General features: G+C 41.9%; 1 protein-coding gene across 5 annotated transcripts in view; it reads right to left on the bottom strand.

Moving 5' to 3' along the window:
* The window catches only part of ANKRD6 (ankyrin repeat domain 6), a 191,013-nt gene extending 179,979 nt beyond the window's left edge, over positions 1–11,034 (bottom strand). For all 5 annotated transcript variants that reach the window (XM_029944838.1, XM_029944841.1, XM_029944843.1 and 2 more), the window contains exon 1: positions 10,897–11,034. The gene's annotated coding sequence lies outside the window, so the exon portion shown is untranslated. The remainder of the gene's footprint in view (positions 1–10,896) is intronic.
* Between the last annotated feature and the right edge of the window lie 17 nt (positions 11,035–11,051).

Here is an 11,051-nt window from a genome sequence, read left to right as displayed (position 1 = left end):
CTCTGCACTGGGGCTGTGGAGCCTGCTTGGAATTCTCTCTCCCTCTCTCTCTCTCAATAAATAAATAAACTTAAAAGAAAAAAGAATTCACTAATAAATAATGCAGAAACTTCCCTATACAAGAGAAACATTACTATTACTTACATCTTATTCCCTATGACTAGGAATGGGAAGAGGAAGGAAAGAAAGGTAATGTCACTCCTCAGCTTTTCTGGCCTCCCTGCACTGTCCCTAACCGCTGTGCCTTGGTTCAGTGCACCAGTGGGACACCACCAATTTTTTTTTTTTTTGGTAAACTTTATCTTGATAAAATATTGGTCTCGTATAAAAGTTGCAAAGATAATACACAAACCTCAAAGATATTAAGTGAAATAAGCCAACCGAAAAATGACAAATATTGTATGATTGCACTTAAATGAGATATCTAGAGTAGTGATTCACAGAGACAGAAAGTAGAACAGAAGTTACCAGGACCTGGGGCATGGCAGGGAGACGGAGAATGAAGAATTATTATTTAATGTATCCAGAGTTTCAGTCTGGGATGATGAAAAAGTTCTAGAGACTTATAGTGGTGATCATTGTACAACATCATGACTGTAATTAATGTCACTGAACAGCATACTTAAAAATTAAGAAAATAGATGGGCTGCCTGGCTGGCTCAGTTGGTAGAGCATGTGACTCTTGATCTCAGGGTACTGAATTAAAGCCCCACATTGGAAGCAGAAGTTACTCTTTTTTTTTTTTCTTAATGCTTTTTATTTATTTTTGAGAGACAGAGTGCGATCAGGAGAGGGTCAGAGAGAGAGGGAGACACAGAATCTGAAGCAGGCTCCAAGCTGTGACCTAGCTGTTAGCACAGAGCCCGATGCGGGGCTCGAACCCACAAACTGTGAGATCATGACATGAGCCAAAGCCGGACGCTTAACTGACTGAGCCACTGAGGCGCCCCCAGAAATTACTCTTTAAAAATTATTAAAATGGTATTAAAAAAAAGGGGGTGGGGCGCCTGAGTGGCTCAGTCGGTTGAGCCTCCAACTTCAGCTCAGGTCAGATCTCATATTCGTGGGTTCGAGCCCCACGTTGGGCTCTGTGCTGGCGGCTAGCTCAGAGCCTGGAGCCCGTTTCCTGCGTTGTGTCTCCTGCTCTCTCTGTCCCTCCCCCTCTCATGCTGTGTGTCTCTCTGTATCAAAAATAAATAAAACATTAAAAAAATAAATAAATAAAATAAAAATTATTAAAATGATAAATTTTATATTATGTATATTTTACCATAACAAGAAAACTTACAGAATTCCTATGTACCCTATCTGCCAATGCTAAACTTACACACACAATACAATTATCAAAACAAGGAAATTGGACTGGTATAACCCTATTAACTAAACTATAGACCTTATTTGATCTTCACTTTTTCCATGTGCTCACTGTGGTTGTGTGTGTGTGGTTCCATGAATTTTATCACATATATAGAGTCACATGACCACCACCACCATAAAGGTTTGAAACTACTTCAAATCCTCATTTTATTGTTGAAGAGACTGAGCCACAAAGAGTTTAGGTAATTGTCAAAATTTTTACAACCAATAGATGGCAAGCCAGGCATCAAACCCAGTAAGATCAGCAGTGAAATTCATGGCTCTTAAGTATTGGTGGCTCTAAATACAGCAGATATTTAGGATACTCGAATGCATCCATAAAAACCCACTCAGGAAACTGCTCTCCAGTACTTGCATATTTTATACTATCTATGGAATACTATAAAATATCACTATAACTAAAATATAAAATGCAATGCATCTCAGCATTCTACCTAACATGGGTTGAATTCAGAATTTCATGCTGGAATTTACAGTTAATTTGGCATTTTGTAGCTAAAAAATAAGTTTTAAAACTGACATGAGATACGTCCTCCCTGTCCAGAGAAAAAGAAATAATAACTTCGTTCTGGGAAAAATCTGAACTGATATTTTCCAAGTTGATTGTTCATAGTTTGATTTATGTTTTATCCTTAATAATAAATTCAAATCACTGTCATGGGCAGGGGGGTGGGGCTGGCTGGCTCAGTCAAAAGAACATACAACTCTTTATCTCAGGGTTGTGAGTTCAAGGCCCACCTTGGACAAAGAACTTACATTAAAAAAAAAAAAAAGAAATCACAGGGCGCCACGGTGGCTCATTTGGTTAAGCAGCTGACTTGGGCTCAGGTCATGATTTCACAGTTTGTGGGTTCAAGCCTCCTATTGGGCTTTATGCTCACAGTTCAGCAGCCTGGAGCCTGCTTCTGATTCTGTTTCCCTTTCTCTCTACCTCTTCCCTGCTTACACTCTGTCTCTCTCTCTCTCTCTCTAAAAAATAAACATTTTAAAAAATGTGATATTAAAAAAATCCTTGCTCATTCCTGTTTAGCTATTAAGACTAGTTTACTTTGGGCTAATTCTCCATTCTTGGTTATTATTTACTGATGGGTACATTAAATTCACTTTTTTTAAAGGATGTTTTTTACTATCATGGGTAGCAATATTTCCCATAATCTCCTTTCTTATACCAAGAACAATATATAAGATATGAGAATTAAGTCCCAAAAAGCTCCCAAAAAGCTCACAATTACAATGTTTTCTTTTAATTTTTTAACGCTTTTTATTTATTTTTGAGAGACAGAGAGAGACAGTGGGAACAGGGGAGGGTCAGAGAGAGAGGGAGACACAGAATCTGAAGCAGGCTCCAGGCTCTGAGTTAGCCATCAGCACAGAGCCCGATGTGGGGCTCGAACCCACAAACCGTGAAATCATGACCTGAGCCAAAGCCAGACGCTTAGCAGACTGAGCCACCCAGGCATCCCTAATTATAATGTTTTAATCTTTGTGTGACTTTTCCTAGTTTTTCATGAAAATACTAAGAGTCAAGTATTTCCCAAAGTATTTTGTACATAGAACATTGAGTTCTAATAGTTAAATAGATGCTCAAAGTTTCTGACTTTCAATTTTAATTTTTTTAATGTTTATTTTTGAGAGAGAGAGAGAGGGGAGGAGCAAAAGAGAGGGAGACACAGAAGTCAGACACTCAACCAGTTGAGCCAACTAGGTGTCCCTTTGTTTTTTTAAAGTAATTTCTCTACCAAATGTGGGGCTTGAACTCACAACCCTAAGATCAATACTCACATGCTTGGGGCGCTTGGATCACACAGTTGGTTAAAGTTCAAGTCACTATTTCATGGTCATGAGATGGAGCCCCACGATGTGAAGCCTACTTAAGACTCTCTCTCTGTATCTCTCCCTCCCCCTCTGACTCTCTCCCCCACTCAAACTCTAAATAGATAGATAACCTGATAGACATAAATTTTTTAGAGGGTCACTTGCTCTACACAATGAGCCAACCAGTCACCCCTCAATTTTCTTTTAAGTAAAAGAGTAACAATCAACAATAGCCAAAGTATGGAAAGAGCCCAAATGTCCATTAATAAATGAGTGGATAAAAATGTGGTGTGTGGGTGTGTGTGTATATATACATATATAATGGAGTATTACTCGGCAATCAAAAAAGAATGAAATCTTGCCATTTGCAACTACCTGGATGGAACTAAAGGGTATCATGCTAAGCAAAATCAGTCAGAGAAAGACAAATATCATATGACTCCATTCATATGATGACTTTAAGATGCAAAACTTGAGAGACTACTGAATGCTGAAAATGAACTGAGAGTTGAAGGGGAAGGGGGAGAGGGGAAAAGAGGTGGTGGTGATGGTGGAGGGCACTTAAGGGGAAGAGCACTGGGTGTTATATGGAAAAATAAAAAAAATTTAAAAAAAAGATACAAAACTGATGAACATAAGGGAAGCAAAGCAAAAAGAATACAAAAACAGGGAGGAGGACAAAAACATAAGAGACTCTTAAATATGGAGAACAAAGAGAGAGTTATTGAAAGGCTTGGGGGGGTGGGCTAAACGGGTAAGAGGCATTAAGGAATCTACTCCTGAAATCATTGTTGCATTATATGCTAACTAACTTGGATGTAAACTTTTTAAATTAATTTAAAAAATTAAAATAAAAATAAAGTAAAAGTAACTGATAACAGATAACAAAAGGAAAATCAATTCATCTAACCAATGTTTAATTATCTATAATGTAGTTTTCTATTTTGTACCCTGAAATCTTAAGATATTGAGTACTAAATATAATCAGTCTAATGCAGGGAAAGATTTGAAATACATATTTATTTTTTTAAAGAGAAATTCAATGCTAAATAATGCTGACAATTTATTATAGGGGCATCAAATGAAAAAAGAGAACAATTCGTTAAGAAGAATCAAAATACTTTCTCCCACACACCTACATCCCTAAATTTTACAAAGAAACTTAAAACCGTCAACATTAGGTACCAGAGACACCTGGCTAGCTCAGTCAGTAGAGCATGCAACTCTTGATCTCAGGGTCCTGTATTTAAGCCCCATGCTGGGTATAGAGCCCACTTAAAAAAAAAAAAAGAACTTAGAAACAAAAACAAATAAAAATTGTATCCAGTAATGTTTATGTAAACTTGGAAGCATCATCATCACCTATGGTTCTGTACGAATTCCCTAACAATAAATGACCAAAGAAAGCAACAATAAATATCAACAATTACACTATGAAAATATCACTATTGAATGTATTCTCACAAACTATCAAAGTATCACCAAGTTCTAACTTGGGGTTAAGGTCTGGAAAATGAACAGGACAAGGGAGTAAAGGTCTCTGTTCCCGAAAAGACATCAAGACAGCCATCTATGACATCTTTTTCAAATCTTTTTTTTTTTTTTTGAGAGAGAGAGAGAGAGAGAGAGAGAGCGAGCATGTGCAAGGGAGAAGGGAAAGGGGAGGGGAGGGAGAGAGAGTATAAGAGACAGACAGAAAGAATCTTAAGCAGACTCCACACTCACCACAGAGGCTGACGTGGGGCTTAATTCCATAACCTTGGTATCATAACCAGAGCTGAAATCAAGAGTAGGACACTCAACTGACTGAGCCACCCAGGCATCCCGACATCTTTATTCTAGTCAGCCTTTCCTTGGAGGATTAGTAAGTACCACATATTGATAGGAATGATCATGTAATGCTAATCAGCTTAATAAAACTATTTCATCTGAAAAGATTGTCTACCTCTCTGCGCTGGAAGTATATGAAAAAATTAAACCCTACATGACGCATTTTCTGTAACCTTTAGGGGACCTTCTTCTACTCTATGGTCCTTCTAGCTGCATGTAGAATCAAACTGACACGAGATGGGTTAGCAGGAGAAAATCAAAGGTAACAGGCATACCAACGGAGAATTCACAGAGACATGATATTCCAAAATGAGGAAGCAACATGAAGTTTATAGAGGAGCTAAGAAAAAAGGTAGAGGCTTGAGGACATAAAGTGGAGAAAATTCATTAGCAAGAAGGTGAAAGAAGATGTTTGGAAAAAAAAAAAAACCAAGATTGTTTTATTATGCAGATGAGTTCCTTAGTAAAAGGAGCCTCTGATAACACTTCTCTTCCTGTTCCGGTTTCTCTTTCCAATGTAAATTTAGTCAGTTACGGGGGAGGCAGAGTGCCTTTCCGGTACCTACTGGATGTAACTTTTAATAATGTGGGGTTCTTTTTTAATTTTATTTATTTTACAGAGGGAGAGTTGGGGAGAGGAGGAGGAGGAGGAGGAGGAGAGAGAGAGGGAGAGAGAGAGAGAGAGAGAGAGAAACTCTCAAGCAGGCTCACAGCCAGCATGAAGCCTGACACAGGGCTCAATCCCATAGCCCTGGGATCATGACTTTAGCCGAATTCTAGAAGGTGTATACTCAATCAACTCCCCTAACTCTAAAGAATCTTCATGCCAAAGTGGCATATTTGGAGGCAGCCTGGGCCCCTACAAACCAAGACAAAGTCCCTTCCTCCGGAAATCAAAAGTTGACTTGTCCAAGCTCAGGCCTTCTCCCTCTAATCAGTTATGACCTCCTCCTCAAACCTGGGCACATGTTGGGCAAATGAGCACTCAAAGTGAGTATTCCAAAGTGCAGAGTCGAAATGTACCACAAGAGTATGCCCGAGTTTGCTGTTTGAAAAATGCTAAGTCATTTCATATTGCAAACCAATCACTTCATTAACTTATTTGCTAAGACTGAGATTTCAAGCACTGACTATTTTTAAATAGGGACTATGATATATTTACCAATTACTGGACTATTTAGCACTATTAAACAATCATAAAACAACTACCATTTCTTGAGACTGTTGTATTCCAGGTCCTTTAGAGGTGCTTCTCTGTACATTATCTAGTTTAATCCTCTCAAAAACCTAGTGGGGCAGGTTTCAGATACTCCATTTTATGTAGTTGAGAAACCAAGATTTAGCCCACTCCACACAGAAGCTTAACCTGGGGCTACTTCAGGTGACCTCTTCTTTAATAACTACTCTCTCCCAGAAGAAGACTTTACCCTAGACCATCAATTCCCAAACTGAGCACCAAGGCACTCTGGATACTGTAGCAAATTCACAACGGCAATTTAGGATATCTGAAAGTTTCAGGGGAAACCTAGTATTTTCAACATGTTGGACACTGCAGAACCAACAAACCAGAATACAAAGTTTCCATGTTAGATCACGTTATTGATCTATTCTTATCAATGACATCAGACACATCTTTGCAAAACCTGTGTTTTCAGTGGATGCTGTGATAAAAAGTGAGTGTTGCAGAAACATTAATGTGGAATAGGAAATGAGAGTGGTAGTATCCAATCTGATCCCAAGATTTAAGAATTAGTACAGGCACACACATCCTGCTTGTAATTGTGGTTATTTAAGAATGATAGTGGAGGCACCTCGGTGGCTCAGTCGTTTAAGCCTCTGACTTTGGCTCATGTCATAATCTCACGGTTCGTGGGTTTAAGTCTTGTATTGGGCCCTCCGTCTTCTGTCTTTCTCTGCACCTGCCCCACTGATTCTGTCTCTATCTCAAAATAATAAAAATAAACATTTAAAAAAACAATAATTTTTCTCAGTTTATGTGCATTTTTTTCCATGTATTTATTTTTGAGAGAGAGAGAGACAGAGCACAAGCAGGAGAGGGGCAGAGAGAGAGGGAGACACAGAATCCAAAGCAGGCTCTGTCAGCACAGAGCCCAACGCAGGGCTTGAACTCACAGACCGCGAGATCATGACCTGAGCTGAAGTCAGATGCTTAACGGACTGAGCCACCCAGGTGCCCCTTGAATTAAATAAACTTAAAAAAATTGCTTCCATGTTGTTAGGACATAAATACTTAATAAGTTGTTTGAACCTAACTATGACTGACTACCTAAAACGAGGGGCACCATGAAAAAATTACTAAGATACTAAGGGAGCCATGAACCAAGTTTAGGAATCTTTTGCCTTAACCAAGAAGTAATAGAGTTGTGTAAGATTCTCCGAGTTTGCACAGAGCTGTGTGACTCTGAAAAATAACTTAAGACAAAGTCCCTAACACAAACAATAACCAGGAAAGGGAGAATTGGGGTTAAAACCATTTTTAAGGGTTGCTCTCAGTCATTTTAATCTTTCAAATCCCATACAATGTTTCCTGGGATAATTTGTATTAAAAACAAAACAAAACAAAAACTTCAGCTCAGGTCATGATCTCACAGTTCATCGGTTTGAACCCCACATCGGGTTCTGTGCTGACCGCTCATAGCCTGGGGCCTGTTTCAGATTCTGTGTCTCCCTCTCTCTCTGCCCTCCCTTGTTCGCACTCTGTCTCTCTCTGTCTCAAAAATAAGTAAACATTAAAAAAAAATTTTTTTTTAACTTCTAGAACACATGCACACAAATTACTATTTTTCTAATTCCTAGCAACTCAAGCAAAGCTTTCAAAAATTATAGCCTCCAGGCTACATTGGAAGACACGGGGCCTCCGCCTGCACAGACATAACACGCCCACGAAGCCTGTGCCAGGAAAACCTGAGGAAAACCTTGAAAGACAGTTGCCCGTCCCAGTGCTTTGAGACTGTCACCTTTTTTTTGTGGTTTGCATACTACTCTCAATATCCTGCTTTTAAGTTCAATAAGAATGCTCCAGGTAATTGTGGAAATGCTTGTTGGGAAACTTCCCTTTCACAAAGCTTTTTATACACCACACGATGTGTGCAAAGGTATGAAAAAATTAACACGAAATCCAGACTAATGGTTCCTTGCAGGGAGGAGGGGTGGAATGCCATGGGAGGGTTCCTGGGGTGGGGTGGGGTAGGGGTGTGGGGCTCCAAGGTCCTGGGGATGCTCTAGTCCTTCAGCTGGCTGATGAGTACTTTGGGGTGTGTGGGTTCTATTCTTATTCTTTAAACTGAAAGTGTAGTTTGATAGTTTGTGCAGGTGTATTTTACAGTAAGAGTAGGGCACACCAGAATTTCTAAGTGGGAGGGCCTCCAGAGTTGAAAGTATGCCTTGTCTCTAAGCTGAGCTGGGTCACTTAACCAACAGCCTTTACTTGGAATGATGCATAACTGGAGGATTTGGAGAAGCTGATGGGTTGAAGTGGGAAGTTAAGGTATATTTCTGGTAAAAACAAGGAGTTAACACATGAGTATTTCTCTCTCTTTTTTTTAATACATATATATTTAGGGACACCTGGGTGGCTCAGGCAGTTAGGCATCTGACTTCAGCCAGGTCACGATCTCACAGTTGGTGAGTTCGGGTCCTGCATCCAGCTCTCTGCTATCAGCACAGAACCCACTTCAGATCCTCCCCTCGCTCCCTGCCCCTCCCCTGCTTATGTATGCTTTCTCTCTCTTTCAAATATAAACATTTAAAAATATATATTTAAAGTTTTTATTTAAGTAATCTTACCCAATGTAGGGATCGAACTCACAACCCTGAAGTCAAGAGTCGCCTGCTCCACTGACTGAGCCAGCTGGTGCCCTATCTTTATCATCCTTGGTTTATACCATCCAGCAAAGCGCAGCTAGTTGTTTTATGGTCTCTTGTTCTTCTTTACCCTCTCCAGCTCTCCCCTCCCCACTTATGGCCTAGAGAACAGAAAACTCTTCCAGTTTTAATTTATATCCCGAATATTTAAAAAATTATTCATTTACCATACGTTAAGCACCTGTTAGGGATAGCAAAAGGAAGTTAAACACATATGATTGCACCTACTATACGCAAGAACAAAAGGTTGCTATTGCTATTTTAGGAATGGGAAATAACCCCTCAGAGATACACTTGTGGCACTACTGTGGAACCAGGTGTATTTGTCTTCATTGCCAAGTTCTTTCCACTTACGTTGGCCTAGTAGACATTACTATAAATATGAATGGATATCATCATCCAAACAGGTTCACAAAAAGGATTCCTAACGTTCAAGAGCACTATGCCAAGCATTTTACTTGCATCATTTCACTCAGTTTCCACAATACTACCCATCTATGTATAATATACCTATTTACAGTTTTCAAAACTTTTTTGTAACAATTTCTTAATGTGTTTTTATTTATTTTTGAGAGACAGAGAGAGATAGCATGAGCAGGGTAGGGTCAAAGAGAGAGGGAGACACAGAATCCGAAGACAGGGTTCAGGCTCTGAGCTAGCTGTCAGCACAGAGCCCGATGTGGGGCTCGAACCCACGAACCGTGAGATCATGACCTGAGCTGAAGTTGGACGCTCAACCGACTGAGCCACCCAGGCGCCCCTACAGTTTTTAAAACTTTATACTTTACAGTTTTAAAACCTAAGTTTAACAAAGTGAGTTTCCCAAGGCTGGTCCAAGAACAGTGGTGTTTACAACGAATTGATCGCAGCCTGTTACAGAGGTCTTTGTTCTTTCCCCACGCCCACTGATTCATTTGACAAGACTTGAATGAAAGAAAGAATAAGGGAGGAAGGAAAGAAGGGGAAAAAAGCCAAAAGAAAGGGAAGAAGGAAGGAAAAAAGTAATAAGAACTGGGTTTTCCAGAAGAAAAAGAAAAAGTAAAAAGAAATGGGTTGTCCACAGTCACATACCTAACAAGTGGTGGAATGAAGACACAGTCTCATACCCACAAAGCGGACCTCAACACTACTTGAACCATCACTGTGCTGCAGGAAAAACATTCTCCACCAGCTTCATGAAATTCAAGCCCCTCTCAAGTCACAGATAATGCTCCACACTTCCCCTCCCGCTCCCCAAATCTACCGGAAGCAGTACACTTAAATCCCCCAAGACAAGTGTCTCGGTAAACTGGTGTCCGAACTCAAACCACCGTGCGTGCTTGCTCCCCCATCCCCCGCCCCGGCCCTGGGAGATGCCACCTGCTAACTCTTCACAGAGCTTAATTCTGGCCAGAGCGTTCTCGCTCCCATTCTCCCGGCTCGGCGCCTCTTTGCAGTCCTCAAAGGGGTGAGGGGAGGGGGCGGGGGAGGCTGCTGGCACTCGCGAGCCGAACCCGGTCCCTCCGAGGCCCGCCCGCAGGCCCGGGGACCCCGGAGGGCTCAAGGCGGCCAAAGGAGACCCTCCTTTACGCCCGCAGACCGCCAGCCACCGCATCCAGGAGAAAAACCTGGTGACCCCCGACTCCCTACCACCACTTTCTTCAAACTCTGAGCTCACTGGAGAAAGAGGAGGGGGACAGGCAAGGACGACAAAGTTCTCCACCCCCACCCAAAGTTCTCTACTCTGGGGAGGCGACAGAAGCAAAGCGGTAAGGGAGGTGCCCTAGGAAGACCTCCCCTCTCGTCCGGGCTTTCCGGGGGCCGCAGGAGAGTGGGCAACGCGCTCACTCTGGGTCTCCTCCCCATGCAGACGCCGCCCAGGGGGGCCGAGGGATCGGCGCCCCAACCTCCAACACCGTCCTCCACGGCTCGGAGGTTCCCGGGCAGTGGGGGGCGCCGGCTCTCAGATGAAGAGGGGTCTCAAAGGAACCGAGCGAGGTCGCACCATACCTTTCTCGCGCGCGCCGGACGTCCGCGCAGTAAGGACCGCGGCCGGCGACAAGGCGGGGGGCGAGGGGAGACGACGGGGACGGGTTCCCGCAGGCTCCGGCGGCCCCTGGGCCTCGGCGCCGCGCAGCGCCGCGCCTCCAGCCGCCAGCTCGCCA

This window comes from Suricata suricatta, chromosome 7, assembly GCF_006229205.1.
Source record: "Suricata suricatta isolate VVHF042 chromosome 7, meerkat_22Aug2017_6uvM2_HiC, whole genome shotgun sequence".
NCBI lineage: Eukaryota > Metazoa > Chordata > Mammalia > Carnivora > Herpestidae > Suricata > Suricata suricatta.
This window is presented reverse-complemented; position numbering and strand designations above follow the sequence as displayed.